This window comes from Canis aureus, chromosome X, assembly GCF_053574225.1.
Source record: "Canis aureus isolate CA01 chromosome X, VMU_Caureus_v.1.0, whole genome shotgun sequence".
Classification (NCBI taxonomy): domain Eukaryota; kingdom Metazoa; phylum Chordata; class Mammalia; order Carnivora; family Canidae; genus Canis; species Canis aureus.
The window spans coordinates 92,268,780-92,283,422 of NC_135649.1; positions in this window are offsets into that span (position 1 = coordinate 92,268,780).

Below are 14,643 nucleotides of genomic sequence, written 5' to 3' on the forward strand. Positions count from 1 at the left end.
GCATGGAGCCTGCTTCTCCCTCTGCCTGTGTGTGTCTCTGCCTCTCTCCCTCCCTCCCTCTCTCTCTCTCTCTCTCTCTCTGTGTGTGTGTCTCATGAATAAACAAAATCTTAAAAAAAAAATACTTGTTTGATGAAACTAGGTATGAAAGTATTTGCTGTGTTCTACCTAAATTTCATTTTGAGAGGTGAATTGTCTCTTAATTATGAATAATTTCAAATATGCATGTAGATGTAATAATATCATAAATTCCAGTTCTCATCTCTCAGCTTTAACAATTATTAACTCATGGCGATCTATCTCTGTTTCCCCTTGATATATTATTTTGAAGAAAATCCAAGACATTGTATCAATTTATGTATAAAAATTTTCATATGTTCCTAAGAGTGAAAATACTTTTCATATAAAAATCACAAGTAAACAGTGTATTTAAATGTTGTGGATTGGGATCCCTGGGTGGCGCAGCGGTTTGGCACCTGCCTTTGGCCCAGGGCGCGATCCTGGAGACCCGGGATCAAATCCCACATCGGGCTCCCGGTGCATGGAGCCTGCTTCTCCCTCAGCCTATGTCTCTGCCTCTCTCTCTCTCTCTGTGACTATCATAAATAAATAAAAATTGAAAAAAAAAAAATGTTGTGGATTTGTCATTATAAAGGCAATATTGATCACTCTCAAAGATGAAAACTTTGCTGTCAGGAAAATTATGTGTGTCTCCTGAGTAACTAATTGTTGCCAAGAAAATATTGTATGTAAATTGTCAGTTATATAAGATGCATCTCTAAAGAGCAATGTGCTGCAGTCAGCAAAAGACTGAGTTATGCTCCCCTTCCTTGACTGGAAAAATACAACATGTAGTTACTAAAGGACTTTCTCTCAAGTTCCTTTTATGTTTGTTGTGTTAAGGGGAAAAAAATTGTAGATCCCCTTTGTAAATATTAAGAAGGCATCTTGTGAAACTGGTTCAGCCATAAACCTATCACAGGAAGAGTGGTTCTTAAGAATGTCCTATTTCTGGACCAAGAACACAGGACATATATTAAGGAGTGATTCATAACAGATGTGTGGGAAAAGGTACTATAAAGAACTGAGCTCTCTTTGTGTTTCTTGAAATGGTTATCTTATAGCATACCTTATGGAAATAAATTGGCAACACTATTTAATTATTATGTTTAAGTATTTGACATATATCTTCTATATAAAATATGTGGATATGTTTGTACCATGTAGAATTCTTATTTTTCTCTTTTTCAGCAGGAAGTATTACCTTTAGTATTTCTCTATAGCAGATCTACTAGTAAATAACTTTATTAGATTTTGCTTATTGGAATGTCTTATTTCTCCATCACTTCGAAGGATACTTTTCTTATATAGAATTCTTCACTTCACTATTAAATAGTATTTTTCTTTCAGCGCTTTATGCCATTCCACTACCTGTGACCTTCATGGTTTCTGATGACATATCAGCTGTTAATGCAATTGAGCTCAGTGTTGCTTCTCTCTCGCTGCTCTCAGGATTCCCTCTCTGTCTTATGACAGTTTGATTGTAATGTGTCTTGATGTAGATCTTTTTGAGTTTGGGCATCCTACTTGGGCATTATTGAGATCCTAGGATGTGCATATTCATGTCTTACATTAAATTTGGGAAGATTTTGGTTGTTATTTCCTCAGATACTCTTCCTGCACCTTTCTTTTATCTGTCTGGAACTCTCTTTATGTGTATGTTGGTACACTTTTGATTTCTACAAGTCTCTCAAGCTCTGCTCATTTTTTCCAGTTCCTGTTCTTTTTTTTTTTTTAAGATTTATTTATTTATTCATGAGAGACACAGAGGAGCAGAGACACAGGCAAAGGGAGAAGCAGGCTCCATGCAGGGAGCCCGAGGAGGGACTCGATCCCGGATCAGGCCCTAGACTGCAGGCGGTGCTAAAGCGCTGAGCCACCCAGGCTGCCCCTCCAGTTCTTGTTCTTTTTGCCCTGCAAACTGAGTAATCTCAACTGACTTAGCATTGACATCAGTAATTATTTCTAATGCCTACTTATATCTGCTGTTGACACCCTCCCTTTCATTTCAGTTAAATATTTTCCAATTCGAATTCTGTTTTGTACCTTTTTAAATATTGATATGATTTGGTGAGCTATCATTCTTGTGATTTCTTTTAGCTCCTTGTACATGATGTCCTTTAACTCTTTAATTGAATTTAAAATGTTTTATTTAAAGTCTTTACCTAGTCCAATGACATGGGATTCATCAGGAACATTTTCTATTAATTTTTTCTTTTCTGTATATAGGCCATACTTCTGGTTTTGGCATACATCATATTTTGTTGGAAAGTGGAGGGGTTTTTTGAGGAAATTCAGCCCCCCCCCTTTTCATTGTATATAGCATTGACATACAGACCCATATAAGTTTAGGGTGTATAGTATAATGATTTGACTTAAATATATTGTGAAATGATTACCACAATAAGTTAACATCCATCATCTCATATATGCAAAAATTTTTTTTCTTGTGATGAAAACACTTAGCATTTATTCTCTTAACACTGCTGTATAATATAGAAAAGTTAACTGTAGCCCTCATATTTCCCATTACATCCCTAGTACTTATTTATTTTATAACTGAAGTTTGTGCCTAATGAGCATATTCATCCAATTCCCCTTTCCTCCATCACCCACCTCTGATAACCACATATATTGTTTACTATGAGCTTTTAAAGTTTTTTTTTTTTAGATTCCACATATAAGTGAGAACATACAGTATATTTGTCTTTCTCTGACTTACTTCATTCAACATAATACCATCAAGGTCCTTCCTTGTGTGGCAAGTGACAGGATTTCCTCATTTTTTATGGCTGAATAACAGTCCATTGTATACATACACCACAACTTCTTTATCCATTTGTCCAGCAGTGGGCACTTAGTTTGTTTTCATGTCTTTGCTATTATAAATAATGCTGCTATGAACATGGTGGGTGGGGGGCAGAAGTCCCTTTGACATAGTGTTTTTATTTCCTTTGAAATAATAGCCAGCAATGAAATTGGTGAATCATATGGTATTTCTATTGTTAATTTTTTTTGAAGATTTTTTAAATTTACTTATTCATGAGAGAGACACACAGAGAGGAACAGAGACACAGGCAGAGGGAGAAGCAGGCTCCATGCAGGGAGCCCAATGCGGGACTCAATCCTGGGACTCCAGGATCATGTCCTGGGCCAAAGGCAGGTGCTAAACCACTGAGCCACCCAGGGATCCCTCTATTGTTAATTTTTTGAGGAAATTCCATACTGTTTTTTCCTACTGGTTGTACCAATTTACAGTCTCATCAATAGTGCACCAGGGTCCTCTTTTCTCCACATCCTTATTAGCATTTGTTATCTCTTTTTGATGCTAGCCATTGTAACTGGTGTGAGATGATATCTCATTGTGTGTGTGTGTGTGTGTTTTTTAAAGATTTTATTTATTTATTCATGAGAGACGCAGAGAAAGAGAGAGGCAGAGACACAGGCAGAAGGAGAAGCAGGCTCCACATAGGGAGCCTGATGTGTGACTCGATGCCGGGTCTCCAAGATCAGGACCTGGGCTGAAGGCAGGCGCCAAACCACTGATCCCCCCGGGCTGCCCTCATTGTGGTTTTGATTTGCATTTTCCATTTCCCTAATGATGAATGATGTTGAGCAAATCTTCATCTACTTTATGGCCATTTGTGTATCTTTTTTTTTTTTTTTTTAATGTCTCTTCAAAAAAAATGTCTCTTCAGGTCCTTTGCCCATTTTTTTTTTTTTTAATTTTTACTTATTTATGATAGTCACAGAGAGAGAGAGAGAGAGAGGCAGAGACACAGGCAGAGGGAGAAGCAGGCTCCATGCACCGGGAGCCCGATGTGGGATTCGATCCCGGGTCTCCAGGATCGCGCCCTGGGCCAAAGGCAGGCGCCAAACCGCTGCGCCACCCAGGGATCCCCTTTGCCCATTTTTAATTAGATTATTATTATTACTTTTTTTTGCTGTTGTATGAATTCCCTGTAAATTTTGGATAATAACCCCTTTTCAGATATGTGGCTTGCAAATTTTTTCCCATTCCATGTTTTATTTTCATTTTGTTGATTGTTTCTTTCGCTGTGCAGAAGCTTTTGGTTTGATATAGTCCCACTTGTTAATTTTTTTTATTTTATTGCTTGCGCTTTAGGTGTCATATCCAAAAATCATTACCAGGACCCACATCAAGGAGCTTTCTTTTCATGTTTTCTTTTAGGAGTTTTATGGTTTCAGGTCTTACATTTAAGTCTTTCATCTATTATTTTTTTTTTTTTAAGATTTTACTTATTTGAGACAGAGAAAGAGTACAAGCAGGAGGGTGAGGCAGAGGGAGTGGGAGAAGCAGACTCGCCCTGAGCAAGGAGCCTGATGTGGGGCTTAATCCCAGGACCATGACCCTAACTAAGATCATGACCTGAGCCAAAGGCAGATGCTTAACCAACTGAGTCACCCAGGCACCCCAGTCTTTAATCCATTTTATGTTACTTATTGTGAGTGGTGTAAGAATAGGGGCCTAGTTTCATTTTTTAATACGAAGGTTCACTTTTCCTAATACTATTTATTGATGAGACTGTCTTTTCTTCAGTATTCTTGCCTCTCTTGCCAAATATTTGGTGACCATATATGTTTTGAATATGTTTCTGTGCTTTTATTCTGTTCCATTGGTCTGTATATCTGTTTTATGCCAGTATCATGCAGTTTTGATTACTATAGTTTTATAGTATAGCTTGAAATCAGGAAGTGTGATGCCTTCTACTTTGTTCTCTTTTAGGATTGCTTTAGCTATTTGGGATTTTTTATAATTCCATTTAAATTTTGGATTGCTTTTACTACTTCTGTAAAAAATTGCCATCAGAATCTTGATAGAGATTGCATGGAATCGATAGATGGCTTTTGATAGTATTGACACTTTAAAAATATTAATTCTTCCAGTCTATAAACAAGGGATATCTTTCCATTTATTTGTTTCTTCAATTTGTTTTATCATTGTCTTGTAGTTTTCAGTGTCGAGCTCTTTTACTTCCTTAGGTAAATTTCTTCCTAAGTATCGTTTTTGATGCTCTTTGAAAATGGGATTGTTTTCTTCATTTCTTTTTGAGATAATTTGTTGATAGTGTATAGAACTGCTACTGATTTTTTGTATATTAACTGTATCTTGACTTAATTTATTGATTATATCTAAGTTTTTGGAGGAATCTTTATTCTACATACAAAATTATGTCATCTACTACCCTGCTGAGCAGGAAGCCCAATATGGGGCCAGATCCCAGGACTCTGGGGTCATGATCTGAGCCAAAGGTAGAAGCTTAACCATCCGAACCACCCAGTTGCCCTTATTTCCTGTATTTTTAATAATAGTCATTCTAACAGGAATGAGGTGATATCTCACTTTGGTTTTCATTTGCATTTCCCTGATTAATGGTGTGACATATTTTCACGTACCTATTGTGTATTTGTATGTCCTTTTGGAAAATTATGTATTCATATTTTCTGCCAATTTTTAATTTTTTTTTGGTGTTGAGTTAGTTGCATAAGCTCTACATATTTTGGATATTAACCTCTTATGAGGTGTATCATTTGTAAACATCTTCTCACATTCAGTAGGTTGCCTTTTCATTTTTTTGATAGCTTCATTCACTGTATTAAAGATTTTTAGTTTTATGTAATCTCAGTTATTTTTTATTTTGTTGCTTTTCCCTGTGGAGACAGATCCAAAAATTATTGCTAAGATCAATGTCCAAGAGTGTATTGCCTATGTTTTCTTTTAGTTTTATGGTTTCAAGGGGGCAGGGCAAGATGGCAGAGGAGTAGGGTCCCCAAGTCACCTGACCCCCCCAACTTACCTTGATAACTTTCAAATCATCCTGAACACCTACAAATTCGACCTGAGATTTAAAGAGAGAATAGCCAGAACGCTACTGAGAGAAGGGTTTTCTTTTTTTCTTTTAAATTTTATTTATTTATGATAGTCACAGAGAGAGAGAGAGAGAGAGAGAGAGAGAGAGAGAGAGAGAGAGAGAGAGAGGGAGGGGCAGAGACAGAAGCAGGCTCCATGCACCGGGAGCCCGACGTGGGATTCGATCCTGGGTCTCCAGGATCGCGCCCTAGGCCAAAGGCAAGCGCCAAACCGCTGCGCCACCTAGGGATCCCGAAGGGTTTTCTTTTCTAACAAGGTAGGAAGGCAGAAAAAAAAATACAAAAGAATCCAGTGGGGGAGGGGCCCCTGGCTGAGGCCTGCGGAGGAGCCTCCGGGACAGGGGAGCCCAGCCCGGGAGAAGCAGGAACTTTAACAATAGCCCCGGATTCTTCCCGGAGGGAAAGGCGCTCAGCAGAGAACTTGGGCAGGATCCCACGAGGGACAGTGGAGCCTCCAGGTCTCTCTCTATGTCTATAATGAATAAATAAATCTTTAAAAAAAAATACGATTTTACTTATTTATTCACGAGAGAGAGAGAGGCAGAGACAGGCAGAAGGAGAAGCAGGCTCCATGCAGGGAGCCGGACGCGGGACTCGATCCCGGGTCTCCAGGATCACCGCCCTGGGCTGAAGGCAGCACTAAACCGCTGAGCCACCCGGGCTGCCCCTAAAGAGAAAATCCTTAAAGCAGCAAGAGACAAGAGATCCAGAACCTTTATGGGGAGAAGTATTAGGTTAACAGCAGACCTCTCCACAGAGACCTGGCAGGCCAGAAAGGGCTGGCAGGATATATTCAGGATCCTAAATGAGAAGAACCTGCAGCCAAGAATACTCTATCCAGCAAGGCTCTCATTCAGAATAGAAGGAGAGATAAAGAACTTCTAAGATGGGCAGAAACTGAAAGAATATGTGACCACCAAACCAGCTCTGCAAGAAATATTAAGGGGGACCCTGTAAAAGAAAGAGGAAGTCCAAAGAAATAATCCACAAAAACGGGCTGAAGAGGTATCATGATGACACTAAATTCATATCTTTCAATAGTAACTCTGAACATGAATGGGCTTAATGATCCCATCAAAAGACACAGGGTTTCAGACTGGATAAAAAAGCAAGACCCATCAATTTGCTGTTTACAAGAGACTCATTTTAGACATAAGGACACCTACAGCCTGAAAAGGTTGGAGAACCATTTACCATTCAAATGATCCTCAAAAGAAAGCAGGGGTAGCCATCCTCATATCAGATAAAGTTTATCCCAAAGACTGTAGTAAGAGATGAAGAGGGACACTATATCATACTTAAAGGATCTATCCAACAGGAGGACCTAACAATCATCAATATTTATGCCCCGAATGTGGGAGCTGCCAAATATATCAATCAATTAATAACAAAGTTAAGGCATACTTAGATAATAATATACTAATACTGGGAGACTTCAACACGGTGCTTTCTGTAAATGACAGATCTTCTAAGCACAACATCTCCAAAGAAACAAGAGCTTTCAATGATACACTGGACCAGATGGAGTTCACAGAACTTTACATCCACACACAATGGAATACACATTCTTCCCAAGGGCACATAGAACTTTCTCCAGATTAGACCACATAATGGGTCACAAATCAGGTCTCAACCGATACCAAAAGATTGGGATCGTCCCCTACATATTTTCAGACCATAATGCTTTGAAACTTGAACTCAATCACAAGAAGAAATTGGGAAGAAACTCAAACGCATGGAGGTTAATGAGCATCCTGCTTAAAGATGAAAGGGTCAACTAGGAAATTAGAGAAGAATTGAAAAGATTCATGGAAACTAATGAGAATGAAGATACAACCATTCAAAATCTTTGGGATACAGCAAAAGCAGTCCTGAGGGGGAAATACATCACAATACAAGCATCCCTCAAAAAATTGGAAAAAAACCCCTCAAATACACAAGCTAACCTCACACCTAAAGGAACTGGAGAAAGAACAGCAAATAAAACCTACACCAGGGGATCCCTGGGTGGCGCAGCGGTTTGGCGCCTGCGTTTGGTCCAGGGCGCGATCCTGGAGACCCGGGATCGAATCCCACATCGGGCTCCCGGTGCATGGAGCCTGCTTCTCCCTCTGCCTATGTCTCTGCCTCTCTCTCTCTGTGACTATCATAAATAAATAAAAATTAAAAAAATAAAATCTTAAAAAAAGAAAAAAAAAAACCTACACCCAGCAGAAGAAGAGCATTAATAAAGATTCAAGCAGAACTCAATAAAGACCAGAAGAACTGTAGAACAGATCAACAAAACTAGGAGTTGGTTCTTTGAAAGAATTAATAAGATAAACCATTAGCCAGCCTTATTAAAAACAAAAGACCCTAATTAATCACGAAAGAAAAAGACATCACAACCAATACTAAGGAAAAACAAACGGTTTTAAAAACATTATGAGCAGCTATACACCAATAAGTTAGGCAATCTAGAAGTTTTATGGTTTCAGGTTTTACATTTAGGTCTTTAGTCTTTTTTTTTTTTTTTTAAAGAATTTATTTATTCATGAGTGACAGAGAGAGAGAGAGAGAGATAAAGGCAGAGACACAGGCAGAGGGAGAAGCAGGCTCTATGCAGGGAGCCTCACATGGGACTCAATCCCAGGTCTCCAGGATCAGGCCCTGGGCCAAAGGCGGCACTAAGCCACTGAGCCACGTGGGCTGCCCTTAGTCTGTTTTGAATTAATATTTATGTACGATATAAGAAAGTGATTCAGTTTTATTTTGCAGTAATTGTCCAGCTTTTCCAACACAATTTATTTACAAGACTGTCTTTTCCCCATAGTATATTCTTTCCCACTTTGTTGGAGATTAATTGACCATATTAGCATGGGGTTATTTCTGGAATCTCTAATCTTTTCCATTGATCTGTATGACTATTTTTGTGCCAGTACCATACTGTTTTGATTACTATAGCCTTGCAGTATAGTGTGATATCTGGGAGTGTGATACCTCCATCTCTGTTTTTTCTCAAGATGTCCTTGGCTATTCAAAGTCTTTTGTGGTAAAGTGATAATCTTCTAGCTAGACTCATTAAAGAAGGGGGAAACCCCCCCCCAAAAAAAAGTCTTGTGGTTCCAAACAAATTTTAATATTATTCATTCTGATTCTGAGTAAAATGCTATTAGTATTTTGATAGGAATTGCATTGAATCTGTAGATTTCTTTGTGTAGTATGGACATTTTAACAATGTTAATTCTTCCAATTGATGGACATGGTATATCTTGCCATTTGTTTGTGGTACCTTCAGTTTCTTTCATTAATGCCTTAAAATTTTCAGAGTATAGGTATTTTACCTCCTTGATTATATTTATTTGTAAGTATTCTTTTTTGATGCAATTGTGAAAGGGATTTTTTATTAATTTATCTGTCTGCTGCCTTTTTTTTTTTTTTTTTGCTTCCCCTCCTCCACCCTCCTCTTCCCCAGGGGTCCCCGAGAGGCGCACTAAAACCCCACCAGGAGGCACCAAAAAAAAAAAAAAAAAAAAAAAAGGCCAAAGTGGATGTGAGTGTAAAAACGTGGGCCCCTGAAAGTGTGTGTCAGGCTAGATAGGGGTGGGGGTGTCGGGGAGCTGGGGAGCCCCCGGGTCACAGGCTTCTAGACGGTTTTGATAAGGGCACACGCAGCTCCGCTTAGAGCTGGGTGAGCACGCCCCTGGCCTGGCTCAGTGTGTAGAAACACGACAGATTTTTGTATGTTAATTTTGTATTCTGTACCTTCAGTAATTTATTCCAGTAATATTTTGGTGGAGTAGTTAGAATTTCTATATATAATATCATGTCATCTGAAAATAATGCAAGCTTGAGTTCTTCCTTCCAATTTGGATGACTTTTTCTTTTTTTCTTGATTGCTGTAGTTTGGACATTGAATAGTACGTTGAATAAAAGTGGTGAGAGTGGGCCTCCTTGTCTTATTCCTAATCTTAGAGGAAAAACTTCCCACTTTTCACCACTGGGTGTGTTGTTAGGTATGGGCTTGTCAAATACATGCCCTCTATACTCATGTGTGTTGAGAGGTGTTTTTTTTCCATAAATGGTTGTTAAATATTCTCAGATGCTTTTCTGCATCTAGTGTGACAGTCATATGACTTTTATTCTTTTTTTTTTTAAATTCTTTGTTTTGTTAATATGGCATATCACATTGATTTGTGGATGTTGAGCCATTCTGCATCCCTGGAATAAATAACACTTGATCATTGTAAATGATCCTTTTAGTGTTTTGTTGAACTCAGTTTGCTTATATTTTGGTGAGGATTTTTGCATCTATGTCCGTCAGAGATATCGGCATGTAATTTTCTTTTTTTGTCATGTCTTTGTCTGGTTTTAGTATCAAGGTAATGCTAACCTTGTGACATAAATTTTAAGTGTCCTGTCATCTTCTGGGTTTTGGAAGGAAAGGTATTAACCCTTCTTTAAATGTTTGGTAGAATTCACCAGTGAACCAATCTGGTCCAGGATTTTTTTTTTTTTTAATTTGGAGATTTCTTTCTTTTATCACTAATTCAATCTCCTTACTATTCATATTTTCTATTTCTTCATGATGCAGTCTTGAAAAGTATATTTTGTTGAACTTATCCACCTTTTCTAGGTTGTCCAATTTGTTGGTGTGTAAATTTTTATAATCTCTTTTCCTTTGCATTTCTGAGTTATCAGTTGTATTGCCGCCTCTTTCATTTCTGATTTTATTTGAGTCCTCTCTCTTTTTTTCTTAGTGTATCCCAGGGTTTGTCAATTTTGTTTATTCAGAGAACCAGTTCTTAGTTTCATTGTCCTTCTCTATTGCCTTTTTATTCTGTTTATTTCTACCCTGATCTTTATTTCCTTCCCTCTACTAATCTTATGCTTTGTTCTTTTTCTAATTCCTTGAGGTGTCAAGTTGTTTGAGAATTTTCTTGTTCCTTGAGGTAGCCATTTATTGGTTGCACTGAGAGCAGTTTTAAAAAGGGAAGTTCACAGCAATCAGTTTTGATATGTTGTGTTTCCATTTTTATTAGTCTCAAGATACTTTTTTGTTTCCCCTCTTATTCTTTGATCCATTGGTCATCCAGAATATTGTTAATTTCTATGTATTCATGCGTTTTCCAGTTTTCTTCATGTTATTGATTTTTCTTTCATATAATTGTGATCAGATAAGATACTTGGTATCATTTCAACTTACTCAATTTTCTAATACTTGTTTTGTGGCCTATCATATAACCTATCCTAGAAAATGTTTTATGTGGAATTTGGAAGAAGGTGTACTCTCCTGTTTTCAGATAGAATGGTGTATATATATTTCTGTTAGGTCCATTTGTTCTGTAGTGTTCAAATTAGTTATTTCCTTATTGATTGCATAGTCTACCCATTGTTGAGAAAGAGTATTAAAGTCCCCAACCTATTCTATTGGTATTTATATCTTCTTTTAGCTCTGTTAATTTTTCTTTTATATATTTAGGTGCTCCAGTGTTAGGTGCACAAATATTTACAACCCTTTTGTCTTCCTGATGGGTTGACCTCTTTATCATTATATAATGACGTTGTGTCTTTTTTCCATCTTCATTTAATGTCTACTTTGTCTGATAAAAGTAGCTATACCTGCTTTTTTGGTGTTACTAATTCATGGAAAGTTTTTTTTTTTTTTAATCCCTTCACTCTCTATGTGTCTTTAAAGCTAATGTAGCACTTATAGGCAGCATATTGTTGATTTTATTTTTAATCAATTCAGCCATTCTCTTTTGATTGTAAATTTAAAGCATTTTGCCATTTTTTTCCTTTTTAAAGTTTTTTAAATTCTAGTTAGTTTACATACAGTGTAATATTAGTTTCAGGTGTAGAATATAGTGATTCAGCACTTAGATACAACACCCAGTGCTCATACAAGTGCCTTCCTTACTACTCATTATGCATTTAACCCATCTTCTTGTTCCCCTCCCCTCTAGCAATCCTCAGATTGTTGTCTATAGTTAAGAGTCTGTGTTTTTGGTTTGCATTTCTTTTTAATTTCCCCTGTGTTCATCTGTTTGTTTCTAAAATTTTGCATATGAATGAAGTCATATGGTATGTGTCTTTCTGTGACTTTCTTCAGTTAGTGAAATACTCTCTAGTTCTATCCATGTCATTGCAAATGGCAAGATTTCATTCTTTTTTATGGCTAGATAATATGGAAATGTAAACTGTTTTTTAAATTTTTATTGTAAGGACTTATTATCATTTTGTTAATTGTTTTGTCTTTTGTAGATCAATTATTCCTTTTTTTTAAAGATTTATTTATTTATTCATGAGAGACACAGAGAGAGGCAGACACACACAGGAAGAGGGAGAAGCAGGCTCCCCACAAGGAGCCTGATGTGGGACTCGATCCTGGATCTCAGGATCATGTGCTGAGCCAAACGCAGACGCTCAACCACTGAGCCATCCAGGCATCACTGTTCCTTGTTTCTTACCCTGTTGCCTTTTTGCTCATGTTTGATTTCTTTAGGTATCAGTATGTGTTTTTTTTTTTTAAAGATGTATTTATTTATTAATGAGAGAGAGCGCGGCATCGACACAGGCAGAGGGAGAAGCAGGCTCCATGCCCGGAGCCTGAGGTGGGACTCGATCCCGGGTCTCCAGGTTCATTCCCTGGGAAAGGTAGCGCTAAACCGCTGAGCTACCCAGGCTGCCCAGTATCAGTATGTTTTAACTTAAAAAAATAATGCTCTTCTGTGTACTATGTGTTTATCATGAGGCTTAAACAAAGCATCTTAACATTATAACTGGTAACTTCACTTGAATTCTGGTAACTTCACTTGAATTCTTATTTACATTTTTATTTGTTTTCCCTCACATTTTACGTTATTGATATTATAGTTTGCTTAATTTTATATTAGGTAACTAATAACAGATTATGGTAGTTATGGTTACTTTTATATTTGGTTTATAACTCTCAAGCTAGAGGTTTTTGTTGTTGTTGATTTTTTAGATTACAAATAGTTTTAATACCTTCATAAAACTATTCAAATTGTTTGGGGCAGGGCTTATAAGCTCCTTAAGAATAGGCACTACAGCTTTTTCACAATGGGTTTGCCGCCAGAACACAGCTGTCGTGAAAACCACCGCTAAACCTAAACCAAAATGGGAAAGGAAAAGACTCACATCAACATCGTCGTCATTGGACATGTAGATTCGGGCAAGTCTACCACTACTGGCCATCTGATCTACAAATGTGGTGGGATCGACAAAAGAACTATTGGAAAATTTGAGAAGGAGGCTGCTGAGATGGGAAAAGGCTCCTTCAGGTATGCCTGGGTCTTGGATAAACTGAAAGCTGAACGTGAACGTGGGATCATCATTGATACCTCCCTGTGGAAATTCGAGACCAGCAAGTATTATGTGACCATCACTGATGCCGCAGGACACAGAGACTTTATCAAAAACATGATTACAGGCACATCTCAGGCTGACTGTCCTGATTGTTGCTGCTGGTGTTGGTGAATTTGAAGCAGGTATCTCCAAGAATGGGCAGACCCATGAGCATGCCCTTCTGGCTTACACACTGGGTGTAAAACAACTAATTGTTGGTGTTAACAAAATGGATTCCACTGAACCACCCTACAGCCAGAAGAGATTCGAGGGAATCGTTAAGGAAGTCAGCACCTACATTAAGAAAATTGGCTACAACCCCGACACAGTAGCATTTGGGCCAATTTCTGGTTAGAATGGTGACAACATGCTGGAGCCAAGTGCTAACATGCCTTGGTTCAAGGGATGGAAAGTCACCCGTAAAGATGGGAAAGCCAGCGGGACCACACTGCTTGAAGCTCTGGCTTGCATTCTGCCACCAACTCATCCAACTGATATGCCCTTGCATATGCCTCTCCAGGACATCTACAAAATTGGTGGTATTGGTACTGCCCAGTGGGTCGAGTGGAGACTGGTGTTCTCAAGCCTGGCATGGTGGTCACCTTTGCTCCAGTCAATGTTACAACTGAAGTAAAGTCTGTTGAGTGAGGCTCTTCCTGGGAACAATGTTGGCTTCAATGTCAAGAAGTATCTGTCAAAGATGTTCGTCGTGGCAACATGGCTGGTGACAGCAAAAATGACCCACCAGTGGAAGCAGCTGGCTTCGCGGCTCAGGTGATTATCCTGAACCATCCAGGCCAAATCAGTGCTGGATATGCACCTGTGCTGGATTGTCACACAGCTCACATTGCTTGCAAGTTTGCTGAGCTGAAGGAGAAGAGAGATCGTCATTCTGGAAGAAAGCTGGAAGATGGTCCCAAGTTCTTGAAATCTGGGGATGCTGCCATTGTTGATATGGTTCCTGGCAAACCTATGTGTGTTGAGAGCTTCTCTGACTATCCTCCTCTGGGTGGTTTTGCTGTACATGGCATGAGACAGACGGTTGCTGTGAGTGTCATCAAAGCAGTGGACAAGAAGGCAGCTGGAGCTGGCAAAGTCACCAAGTCTCCCCAGAAAGCTCAGAAGGCTAACTGAATATTATCCCCCATACCTGCCGCCCCAGTCTTAATCAGTGGTGGAAGAACAGTCTCAGAACTGTTTGTGTCAATTGGCCATTTAAGTTTAATAGTAAAAGACTGGTTAATGATAACAATGCATCGTAAAACCTTCAGAAGGAAAGGAGAATGTTTTGTGGACCATTTGTTTTTTTTTTTGTGTGTGTGTGTGTGTGGCAGTTTTAAGTTA